Here is a 13,062-nt window from a genome sequence, read left to right on the forward strand (position 1 = left end):
TTAGTTTTGCTAACTTCTATTAAAAATTTATATATAACTTCTCGGGTATTATAGCACTACTTATAGCAATAATGCGAATAAAGGGCCTTTTTGTAAAAGGAAGAAAAATATATCTATATTTTATCTAGACGCCTAAATATAAGAAGGCGTTCTAAGACCTTAAAGATACTTTTACTAAAGTACCTATCCTAGCTTACTTTATACTAGGACAATAACTCTATCTTAAGACTAACTCCTTAGACTACGTTAACGTAGACATCCTCTCCTAGATGGGTGACGACGGTCTCCTCCACCTAGTCGCATTCTATTTATCTAAGCTTATACTATAAGAATGTAACTACAAGATTTATAATAAGGAACTTCTCGCAATTATATAAGCGTTTAAGGAATTCTAACTAGAACTCTCTTTAGTAGAACCTAACTAGCCAGCTAAAGTCCTTACGGATTATTATAACCTTAAGTACTTTATAACTATAAAATAGCTAAACTAATGCCAAGTACGCTAGAACGAGTTCCTCTCTAGTTTTAACTTTAAAATTATATATAGGCTAGGAGTATAAGGTACTAAGCCTAATAGCCTAATACGCCGCTTATAAGACCTTCCTTAGTCTAAAGATAACCCCTATAACTAGTTCCAACAACAAATAATTCTAAAAGCATAAAATTTGGCCCTAGGTATGCTACCTATAATAGAGCTAACTATACCTTAGCTCTATACTATAGAACTAAAATTACCTCCTAAAATTAATAAGCTTATTACTACGGTATATAACACCTCTATTAACCTATTACTGTATTAACTTATTACCGTAAAGACCGCTAGCGCCTATACGCTACTAACTAAACTCTAAAGCTTAGGCTAGATTAATATAGCAGCCTTAGAAGTAAAAGAGAACAGGCTCTATTATAGAGGCCGTCTATTTATCCCTAACTTAGAAAATCTATAACGGCAACTAATCTAAATAGCCTATGACCTTTAATTAAGCGGCTATCTAGGTAGAGGAGGAACCTATAAGCTTCTTAGCCGATACTACTTCTAGCCTAAAATAATAGACTTAGTTAAACGCTTTATAGGCGCCTACTACGGTTATAAGCGCGCTAAGGCCTTTAATATAAAGTACTAAGGACTACTGCACCCTCTACTAGTACCTATACGACAATAGGCAGATATCGCTATAGATTTCGTTATTAACCTACCACCCNATAAGCGATATGGCCGTACCTATAAGAACATCCTTATAATAATATACCGACTTATAAAAGAGCGCCACTACGTCCTAACCGAAGGCGTAGCCGTTAGCGACGTTATTAACGCCTTTCTTCGCGAAATCTACTAATTATATAGGTTACCTAACTTAATTACATCTAACTAAGGCATATAGTTTGGCTCTAATGTATAGAGACAAATCTACTAACGCCTTGGTATCTCCGTTAAGATATCTATATCCTTTTATTATAAAACTACTAGGCAACTAGAAAACGCTAATACTAGCATAAAAGCGTACCTATAATAGGTAGTCGCCTATAGTTAAGATGACTGGGTAGATTACCTCCTACTAAGTAAATTTATAGTAAATAACTACGTCTTAACTACTATAGGACTTACCCTATTCTTCGCAAATAAGGGATATTACCCCTAATCCGGTATAGAACCACTAGAACCTATTAATAAGAAACTACTATATAGAAAACGCCTTAAGATACTACTTACTAACTAGCATACAGACTATATAAAAAATCTACTTAACTACTGTAAGGGAGAAATGGCCTGGGCTTAAGCAAAGTAGGCCTACTTTGCCGACCGTTATAGAACGCCACCATCAGAGATGCGTGTTAGCGACTAGGTATGGCTAGATATATATAATATCTCTACGCAGAGGCCTATAAAGTTACTTAATTATAAAAACCTTAGCCCTTACCTAATTAAATAAGTTATTAATAGGGGAGCCGTATATAAGCTAGAGCTTTTACCTACCCTAGCTACCCGCGGGATATAGCCTATATTTTACCTATAGCTACTACACCTTTACTAGCCTAACCCTTTACCGGGGCAGATACAGCCTAAACCCCCACTAGTATTAATCTAAGATGAGAATGAAGACGAGAACTATAAGGAGTAGACCGTTAAACGAATTATTAACTCTAAATACTTTAGCAAAGGTAGAGGACGACGGCTCTACTATAGAGCTATATACACAGGATTCGACATAGATTAGCTAGAATGGCAACTATAGGAAGACTTTAAAAATGCAAAGGATCTAATTAGCGACTTTTACTACGCGAACCTATAGAAACCGGGCTTAAGCAGAGATTTTATACCTAATCCTCTATAGGAGCCCTTATAGAGTTAAACCGTTATACATTACTACGTAGGGGCAAATTGCCATTAGATTGCCGTTAAATTGCGGTAAAGTATAATCACGTGACCGGAATATCGTTAAGATATCTAGGAACTTTAACTAGCGGTTAAAGTTATCTAATTAGTTGGATTCTTAAATGCCAAGCCTTATTATATAACGTTGTTTTAAGCCTTTAGCGATACCCCCCTTTCTTCTTTTCTATACCCTAAGTGTCCCTTTTATATATATATAGTAACCATAGCGTCGCCGGAGCTCCGCCTCTATAGGAGGGGGGGTAATATTACGAAACCCTACCGCAGGGGCCTCCATAGGAGAGCCCTGTACTTTTACGTACACCTTGTATATAGCTTATGTCAGCTACGCGTAGGTATATTACCTCCTTACGCCTTCGACCCTTATAATCGATCGCGTAACGTCTTATAAACTCCTCGAATACATACGTCTTGTAGCCACTACCCTGTCCCGTGACATTTTTAATATCTACTATTCTAATTATATTAATAAAGCTCTTAAACCTCTACTTAGGCAGGGCCTTTATAAGTCCATCAGCAATTATCTCCTTTATCGCTTTCTATTAAAATAGCACTCGTCTTATTGCGTGTTCTTAACGCAACCAGTATTAATAGATATTAACGTATTAGAGCTTCGTAATTAGCTTTACTATGTCTTTTATAATTAGTTAGAGTGTCTAGATATTATTATAGTTAATAATTAAGGGCTTATTTAGGTGTAACCTTATTACTTTAAACAGCCTACTAATAAAGATAGCTTCCTTTACTGTCTGTAATAGGGCTAATAACTTGTAACGGCGCTATTGCACGTTACCTGCCAAATTCTGCCATATTCTGCTGACCCGCGATTGGCTCGCCTGGAGCTAGCGCCTTAGCGGCTCACCCTATATATTTATTTATATCGGTCCTAGCGACCCCTTTTTTCCTTCTCCTTAGCTTAGTATCTTTGTAATACAGCATTCTACAAGCTTTAGTTTAGAGGCATTTGTACAAGCCGTAATATTATACTAAGCTTACCCTACCCTGCCTGGGAAGGCCTTAATAATATCCCACCTTAAAAGAAACTTCGTCTGCAACGACGTATTAACGTGCTATACTTAGACACCAAAATAACTCTATACTGCCTAGGAAGGCCTAAATAATATCCCACTTTATAAGCCAAATAGGACTAGACCTGTACCCCTAGAATTAAAACTAAAGCGTATAATACTAACGAACCTTAAGAAGCTAATAATAGTACCTAAAATAAGCTTATCTAAGAGAGCTGCCTCTACCTAAGAGGAACCTAAGATCCAATTAGGATTAGAAATTAAAGATAATAATAACATTATAGACATACGCGAGTAGATTCGCGCCCTTACGGCCAGCTAAAAGGCCGATTGTCTTAAAGCAAAAAATATATAAAAGACCCTATAAGAGATCCTAGAAAGCCTTACGGCCCTATAAAATAGCCTAGCTTTTCCTTCCTAAAGCCCTAGCTAACCTATTTACTCTACTAAATATAATATACTAGGAAGTACGGATATAATAATAAAGTAATTAAAGTATATTAAGCTTTTTAACCCCTAACCCCTATCTAACGAGATAGATCTTACCTTTAAGAATTAGAGAATCTAAGTATAAGAAAAACTTCGCGTTAACTATAACTATTTTCCCTTTAAAAAAGCTAAGATACTTTACCTCTTTAGTTAAACTATAGGAGATACCTAACGTTACCTTTAAGCCAAATTTAAGGATAACTTCCCTATCCGCTTTATATCTGTTAGTAAAATACTATAGTATTTAGCCGCTATATATATAAACCCAAATAAAGTATAGGACGCGCGTTATAACTATAATGGCTTAATAATAAAGTTAAACTAATCTTTTACTAAGTTTTAGACTTAATTCTTATACCTAGTAGGTAATGTTACGGACGCTTTAAGTACGATATTACGACTACTTGGAGAGGAGTTGGAAGAAGCTAGTTGGTTAATATAAGTATGGTCTAGGATAGAACCCATAGAACTATATAACAAGGAATAGTAGTTAAGGTCACATAAGGTGTTACGTAAAGAACGCGAGAAATGAAGGGAATTTACGTACCTTATATATAATATATATATCGCGTATAAGGAGGATTTTATAGGAGTACAGTTGTGTATTTAAGGACCCTTAGTCCCTACCTAGATAGTTCCTTCCTTATAGTGATTCTTAGAATATAATTAAAGTTAATCTATTAGGTAACTACTCTACCAGTTATTATTACGTTATTAACTACTATCTTTATATTTCCTATACACCTAGCCTATTAATAAAACCCATTATAGTTCCTGCTATAAAGTTCTATTATATAATTACTATTACGGTTACGGTATTAAATATAGAAAGTTAAATAATATGCTACTAATGTAACGGAACCTTATAGCAAGAACTACGGTGGGCTTATTATTAGGCTAGGTGTATAGGAAATGCAAGTATAAAAGTTAACAACGTAATAATAACTGGTGGAGTGGTTGCCTAATAGATTAACTCTAATTATATTCTAAAAATCACTATAAGGAAGGAACTATCTAGGTAGGGATTAAGGGTCCTTAAATACATAACCGTACTCCTATAAAATCCTTCTTATATATAATATACGTCTTATATATAAGGTACGTAAGTTCCTCTCATTCCTCTTATTTAATATATAGCATATTATATAACCTTAGTTACTATTCCTTGTTATATAGTTCTATTAGCTCTATCCTAAATTATACCTAAATTAACCAACTAGCTTCTTCCGTCTCTTCTTTAAGTAGTTATAATATTATACTTAAAGCGTCCATAACACCATCTCCCTCCTTTTTATCTTTGTCCTTAAAGATTTAAAATATCTTTAAGTTGTTTACTAGAGGTATAATATCCGTCTAATTAATTTAGTTAATATTATTGCTTATTATACCTAAAGCAATTTCTTCTTTATACGCCCAACGTCGTGCTCACACTATTACTGTAATACTATCTCTTAGTAAGATTATGCCGTCTCCGTATTCTCGTTGTTTAAAAGAGGGGTTAGTTTATATTATATTGGCGAACCCATCTTCGCGATAACCGTCCTCTTACTTAGAGTGTACTAAAGCGAATATTTATTCGTCCTATAACGTTCGCTCTACTTCTAATACTAAATATACGCGACCTATTACTCTTAATAGTCATCTGGTTCCCTAATTAATTTATTTTAGGGTCTTATATTTAATCTACTACTGTATAGCTAGATAGTAAACTGTTATAAGCCCTTGCTAAATTAGAATACTCCCGTAACGCGGAACAGAAGGCCCTAAATACTTAAATTGCGGCATTTACTTATCTACTTTGTCTTAAGAAGGTTTATAAAAAGGTTTATTTTAAGGAGTAGAAACTTATAAAATAAGGTTTATAGGAACTAGGCAATAAAAGAATAGACTCTCCTTTAACAGAGAAGGAAATAGATTTAAGTAGTTCGGCAACTACTCTTCTTAGGTCCCCCTTAGGTAACTTATTCTTTAGCGATCCTTTTTTATTAATACTGCCTAACCTAATCTCTTTTAATACTCCTATACCTTTTCTATAGCGTTTTTTAAATTCTCTAGTAGCTTCCAGGTAGTCTTAGTGTAGCCTATTTACTTAACCTCGTATTATATTTCGTTGTTAATATCCTTATAATTAACAATCTTTAATACTTACTATTTATCTTCTTCTTATCCTCTATATATGTCTACTTTATAGACCGGTGGCTTAACATTCCTATATATTAGCTCTAGTATTATAATATACTATATAGGGTAAATCTTTATTTTGGCTAGTAGGTTTAACTTAAATATAACTAGTAAAATCCTTTACGTAATTTTAAAAGGTTCTAGTTTAACATAGTCTAACTTCTTACTTAGTTATTAACTCTTAAAATTTTTATATAGTAACCATACTTTATCTCCCTCCTTAAGATCTAGTCCCTTAGATCTCTTAGCATTATAGTACTTTTTTATTCTCTTTTACACTTTCTTTACTAATTCCATAAAGTCTATATAAAGATTTATTAACGTCTTTATTCTTTCTTTAGCTGTACTACTTATTTTCTTCGCTTGCTATAGTAACAACAATATTCTTAGCTTATATCCGTAATTTACCTTAAATAGTAATATGCCTATTCCTTCTTAAGGTGTTATATTATATATAAACTATATAACTAGTAATAGTAATACCTAATTATTTTATATATAATTAATATAATGCCTTAAATGCTACTCTAGCGTCTAATTTAATCTTTCTATTTAACCGTCTATCTGCGGATAGTATGCGGTAGAAGTTACTACTTAAACTCCTTACTCCGCTAAGAATACTTTTTAGAATACTGCTATAAATCTTAAATCTCTATCTAATATAATCTTACTTAGTGCTCCATATCTTATAAATACTTCTTTAATATAAATTCTAGCGATATCTTCCGCTAAGATTTCTTCTATACATGCTATAAAGTATCCCTACTTTATAAGCTTATCTATTATTACTAAGATCGCATTATAATCTTATTCGGTAATAGGATCTTTTAATTTTAGCAACTTAATAATAAAGTCCTATAATATAACCTCCCATAGTCTTTCTGGTATTTTAATAGGTTATAGCCCTCTATACGGCTTATACCTCGTTAGTTTATTCCTTTAATAATCTAGATATTCCTTTATAACTTTTCTAGCTATTCTTTAGATTCTATTAATAATATACTCCTCCTAGAGTCTTAACACTAAGCCTATAGCTCTATTGTGTCCTTAAGTTAGTCCCTTATAGAAGTCTTCTATAAACTGCTCTACTATGCTTTTTAGGATATACTTTACTTCTTAATTTTTATATATATCCATCTATAGATCTTTTAGCTATGCTTCTAGAATTCTTTATACCCAAAAGCTTTCTAGTATCTTATAGATTTTCTCTAGTTTATTATCTTTTTAAGTTACTATAATTCTTGGATAATTATACCTAATTAATCCGTCTATATTCTTTTGCAATAAAGCCCCTAATAGCTTCTCCTTATTTTATAGTTTAGCTTTACGGCTTAGAGCATCTGCCCTTATATTATCTATACCTTTAGTATACTAAATCTTAAAATGGTATTCTGCAAGCATCTCTACCCATCTAACCTATCTTTAGTTAAGTTCCTTCATTATTAGGAATCCTGTTAGGTTCTTATAATCCGTCTTAACTATAAATAGTTTCTCTATACCTTATAAGAATACTCTCTATTTTTTTAATACTATAACTATACCTAATAACTCCTTATTGTAGATATTATAGTTTAACTCTAATAGTGTTATCTTTTAACTATAGTATGCCACTAGGTACTATCTATCTTAATGCCTTTATATAAAGTATGCCCCTAGTATATAATCTAATATATCCGTCTCTATAACCGTCTCTAGTCCTAGTTAATAGATCTTAAGAACTGGCTCCTAGGTAAACAACTCTTTAACTTTCTTAAAGAGTTCCCTTTACTCCTCTCCCTATACCTATAGTTCTTCTTTCTTTATTAACCTTATAAGTAGCTTAATATCCTTTAACCACTGCGCTATAAACCTTCTATAGTAATTGCAAAACCTTAAGAACGATCTTAACTATATAACGTTCTCTAGTTCCTACCAATTCACTATAGCCTCAATCTTCTTTAGATCTATACTAAGTTAGCCTAGTTTAATAATAAATCTAACAAAATCGGTCTTCCTAGTAAAGAACTCGCATTTCTTAATTACTACTAGTATCTGTTCTTCTTATAGTCTCTTTAAAACTTATTTAACGTATTCCCCGTATTCTTCCTTAGTTATTAAATAAATAATAATATTATTAAAATATACTATAATAAATTCATCTAAGTATTCTCCTAATATATTATTAATACGCTTTTAGAATATTGCTAGTGCGTTTATAAGCCTAAATTGCATAACTAATGGTTTATACAGTCCTTCCTTTAACCTAAAGGCTGCCTTTTATTTATTGCCTTCCTTAATCCTAATCTAATGGTACGCCTATCTTAGATCTATCTTTATAAAGATTTGCGCATTACCTATTCTGTCTTAGATTTCGCTAATTAAGGGTAAAGGATACCTATCCTTCCTAGTAATACTGTTTAACTGTCTATAGTTAATACACAGCCTTAGTTTACCATTTTTCTTTAGTATAAATAGTACTGGATAACCCGCTAATAACTGCAATAGTCTAATATATCCCTTTCGTAGATTTTCCTAGACAAACTCTTTTAACGCTCTACCTTTTTCTTTAGTAAGTTTATAGATTAGAAAGAACTTTAGACTTATTTTTAGTTCTAACTCTATTTTATAGTCCCATACTATATATTCTAACAGCTTCTTACTTCCCGGTAACTATAGTTTCTTACTATACTTATGGTATCTCTTTAATACATAACTTAGTCCTTTTTCTATTTCTTTATAGGTTGCTCCTACTTAGTACTATACCAACTTAGCTTATTATTATATCTTACGGCGTTAAGTATCTCTAATATTGACTTAACCTGTAATCCAATTAATCCTTAGATTGTATTCCTATAACTAAGGCATACTTAATACTGCCTCGTCCTATCCTAATAATAGGATATTAAAAGACATCTTAATTTATCTCCCTTTAATAGTTATCTAAATAGGTCCTGTTTTAAGATTAATAATCCCTCCTCTATAGGTTATTAGATCTCCTAAAATCGTAACTAATAGGTAAGATTGCTCCTTTTATCTATAAGGTAGTCCTATTTTCTTAACTGCTGCTAGTAAGATATAGTTTCGCGTTGCTCTACTATCTATTAGCGCTTCAAACTGCTAATTTTACCAATTAACTCGTAAATTTAAGTGTTATTCTTAAATTCCTTTAAGGGTCTAAGGCTCTACCACTGGCTCCCTCTAGTCCTATAGGCCTCTACTTTTTCTAACTATTAGCTGCTTAATCCTAGTGCGCTTAGCTCGCTCTTTAGCTAATGCCTAGTTTGCTTTTTATCTTCTATATGCCATAGATACGTATTTTCTAGGCATTCCTACTACTGTTGTCCGTCTAAGCATTCTTCCATAAGGAATCTTCCTGGTTAAAGTACTAAACTTCCTTCCTCTTAGACCTCTGCTAGATGCTATCTATATATATATTTAGCATTCTTATATTATTACTCGTCTGTTATCTAATATATCCTTATAGGGTATTTCTAATTCTTTTCCTTTAGATTCTTATGCATTTTGTATATATTGTCTATATACGCAATCTATAATAACGTGTAGTGTACTAGGTGCTTTAGGTTAACTCTTAGCTTATCTTTATCCTTAAGTTTAAACCTCTGTTATGCTAATCTAAACGTTATAACTTTATTTATAGGTACTAAGATACGCCTCTTACTTCTCTAGTCCTCTAAACGTTCCTCTAGATCCTTTAATATTATAATTAAGGCTCCTTTAATATGCGTTATAGCCTTCTCTATAATTAGGTGGTCCTAGATAACTTTTTTATCCAACTATATATAGAAATCTTCCCACTTATTATTGTACCTTTGCCTATACTACTTTTAGTATAGCTACTAGAGTATATACGGTCTGTCCGTAAGAAAGTATCTTCTTATTACTATATTGTAACAGCCCTTTATATATCGTTCCTTAAACCTAGTTAGAATCCCTAAATCCTCTTTATCTTCTAGTTTAGTAAGCCACTTAGCTCTTAGTATGCCTACTCTCAGTCTATTAGTAATTCTTTATACTAGTACTCTATCCTTTATACGTCCCAATATACTAGATCTCTTATCTAGTTTCTATTCTTACCATACAATGATTTTTTGCCTAAACTCTTCTATAGTTTCTTTTAGTTTGCGCCTTACGCTCTAATCCTTAAAGTCGTCTTGCTTCTTAATTCTAGTATTAACTTTTTAATCTTTAGTCCGAACACTTCGTTTAACTAGTAAATCCTCTAGGTCCATATATTTGTCTCCTAGTCTAATTACTGTTTATGCTATAGATTCTCTAATCTGTAAAGAAGCTTCTTACCTCTTATCTATAGGTGTTCTAATTTATACTCCGAATCCTTAACCTCTTAGGTTCTTTAATCCCAAGCTCGCTTTTAACTTAAGCTTAGCTCTAGCCTTAGTCCAACTAGGCTTACTTAGTGTTCTTATCTTGTCTTAAAAGTCTTAAATCTCACTTATCTCGTCTTAAGAATCTTATGCCTATAGGAACTTCTATCCTAAGCTTATTTGTATGTTTCTAAACTAAGCTGCTGCTCTACTCCATTAGTTATCATCTGTTATAGGTCCTTAAGCTTACCTTATCTTATTTTAAGAATCTTAGTTATCTCTTATCTCGCTATAAGAATCTTAAGCCTTTAGCCTTTTGCCTTTATTAAGTGCTAAAGTAGTTTGCTGTCCTACTTCTCTTACGTCTTATAAAGCGATAGACATCATATCTAGTAGGGTTTCGATCCCTACTAATATTCCCTATTCTATAGTGGAATTATCCTCTACCTCTAGTATAACATCTCCGAGGTCTACTCGCTCCTAGTAAGCGGCCCTTATTACCTTATCGTCACGGAATGTTTTACCTAGGTTAAATTTATCGTCCTTAATATCCGATCTACGAACTAGTTCGTTAGTTCCTTTATATCCTATAGGTGCTAGCTCTTATAGCTAATAGCTTACACTATACTTAGCATCTTTATAAATTTGGTATATGTTGTTATAATAAAACGCAAAACTTTTAATTAAACATTCTTTTGTTCCTCACAGCATATTATCGTCCTTTTGTATATATATATCGTCTGCTAGTCTTATACCTTTTACTATATAATAACTCTGCCCACTTTTATAGTCTCTAACGTAATAACCCTATTTTCCGCAATTTATATAAGCTCCTTCTTTAAACTATTTCTCTTACTATAAAGTCCGCCTAAATGTCTTCTGCTAATAAGATCCCTAATTTAGCCTCTACTCCTTAGACCTTTAATTATCTAATCCTTGTCCTCTAGGTTTCCATAGTTTGCTCCATCTCTTATAGGCTTCTTTAGTACCACTTAGGTCCATTAGCTCTGCGCCATACTATAGTTTCTAACTTAGCTTTTGTTATTGCGTACTTTGCGCCTTATATAACTATAGAACTCTATCCTAGCCTCTCTTAGCCTATTCCCTTTAGTAGATCTAATTATTAATCTTAATTGCCTAATCTATTAGTTCCCTTAGGGTATCTACATCTTCCATCAGGATAATCGCGTCCTAAACTTTAGCCTTAAGTCCCTATTTATACTGTACCTTAAGCGCCCTATTATTCCACTCTACTTATATTGCTAGTGTCTAGAACTATATTATATACTTAATTACTAAAGTTTATTACACAAGGTTCTGGAGTTTTCTTTCCGCTATAGTTGTTTCTTCCGGGTCTCCAAACATCTGCGTAAGTCGTTCTATAAATCCTTCCTAACTTAAGAATATAAATCGCACGTCTTAGTTAGTAGTTGTTATTCCGTTTGCCTATATCTCTATAAGGTAAAGTTTAAACTACTTAAGTACTCTTCCTAATAAGAATAGTTCTATATAGGCTATCCGATCCACAGGTATAGGTAACTTTACTCCCTCTTATAAGACCTTAAAGTGCATTTACATAAGGAATCCTTTGAGCTTTAACCTCTCTCCTATAAATCTCTTAATTAATAGTAGCTTAATCTTTACTACTCCTATCCCGTTAAGTCTTTCTTCTAATACTATATTATTAGCTATTAGCTAGTCGACTATTTCCTATAGCTATCCGACCGTTACAGGTTACTATAAGTTAGTATCTGCTATATTGGTATCACCCCCTATCCTTAAAGTAGTTGCTGCCGTCAATAGCGTTATAGTGGCTGCTTTTGGTGGCATATTATTCGACTTCTTATATTAATACTATAACTAGATAGTAATTATGTAACGGAACCTTATAGCAAGAACTACGGTAGGCTTGTTATTAGGCTAGGTATATAGGAAATGCAAGTATAAAAGTTAACAACGTAATAATAACTAGTGGAGTGGTTGCCTAATAGATTAACTCTAATTATATTCTAAGAATTACTATAAGGAAGGAACTATCTAGGTAGGGACTAAGGGTCCTTAAATACATAACCGTACTCCTATGAAATCCTTCTTATACGTGATATACGTCTTATATATAAGGTACGTAAGTTCCTCTCGTTCCTCTCGTTGAATACGTAGCATATTATATAACCTTAGTTACTATTCCTCGTCACATGGTTCTATCGGCTCCATCCTAGACCGTGCCTAAATCAACCAACTAGCTTCTTCCGTCTCTTCTCTAAGTAGTCGTAACATCGTACTTAAAGCGTCCGTAACAACCAAAAGCAGCCACTATAACGCCATTAACGGCGGCAACTACTTTAAGGTTAGAGGGTGACACTAGTATAGCGGACACTAACTTGCAACAACCTATAACGGTAAAATAATTATAAGAAATAGTAGATTAATTAATAGAAAATAATATAGTACTTAAGAATAGACTTAATAGAATCGGAGTAGTAAAGGTTAAGTTACTATTAATTAAACGATTCTTAGGGGAAAGATTAAAGCTTAAAGGATTTCTAACGCAAATATATTTTAAAGTCATATAAGAAGGGGCTAAGTTAGCTACAATAATAGACTAGATAGCCTACGCAGGACTATTCCTAACGAGTTAGGCACTTAAATG

Source organism: Cenococcum geophilum (assembly GCF_001692895.1).
Source record: "Cenococcum geophilum 1.58 unplaced genomic scaffold K441scaffold_1, whole genome shotgun sequence".
Lineage (NCBI taxonomy): Eukaryota > Fungi > Ascomycota > Dothideomycetes > Gloniales > Gloniaceae > Cenococcum > Cenococcum geophilum.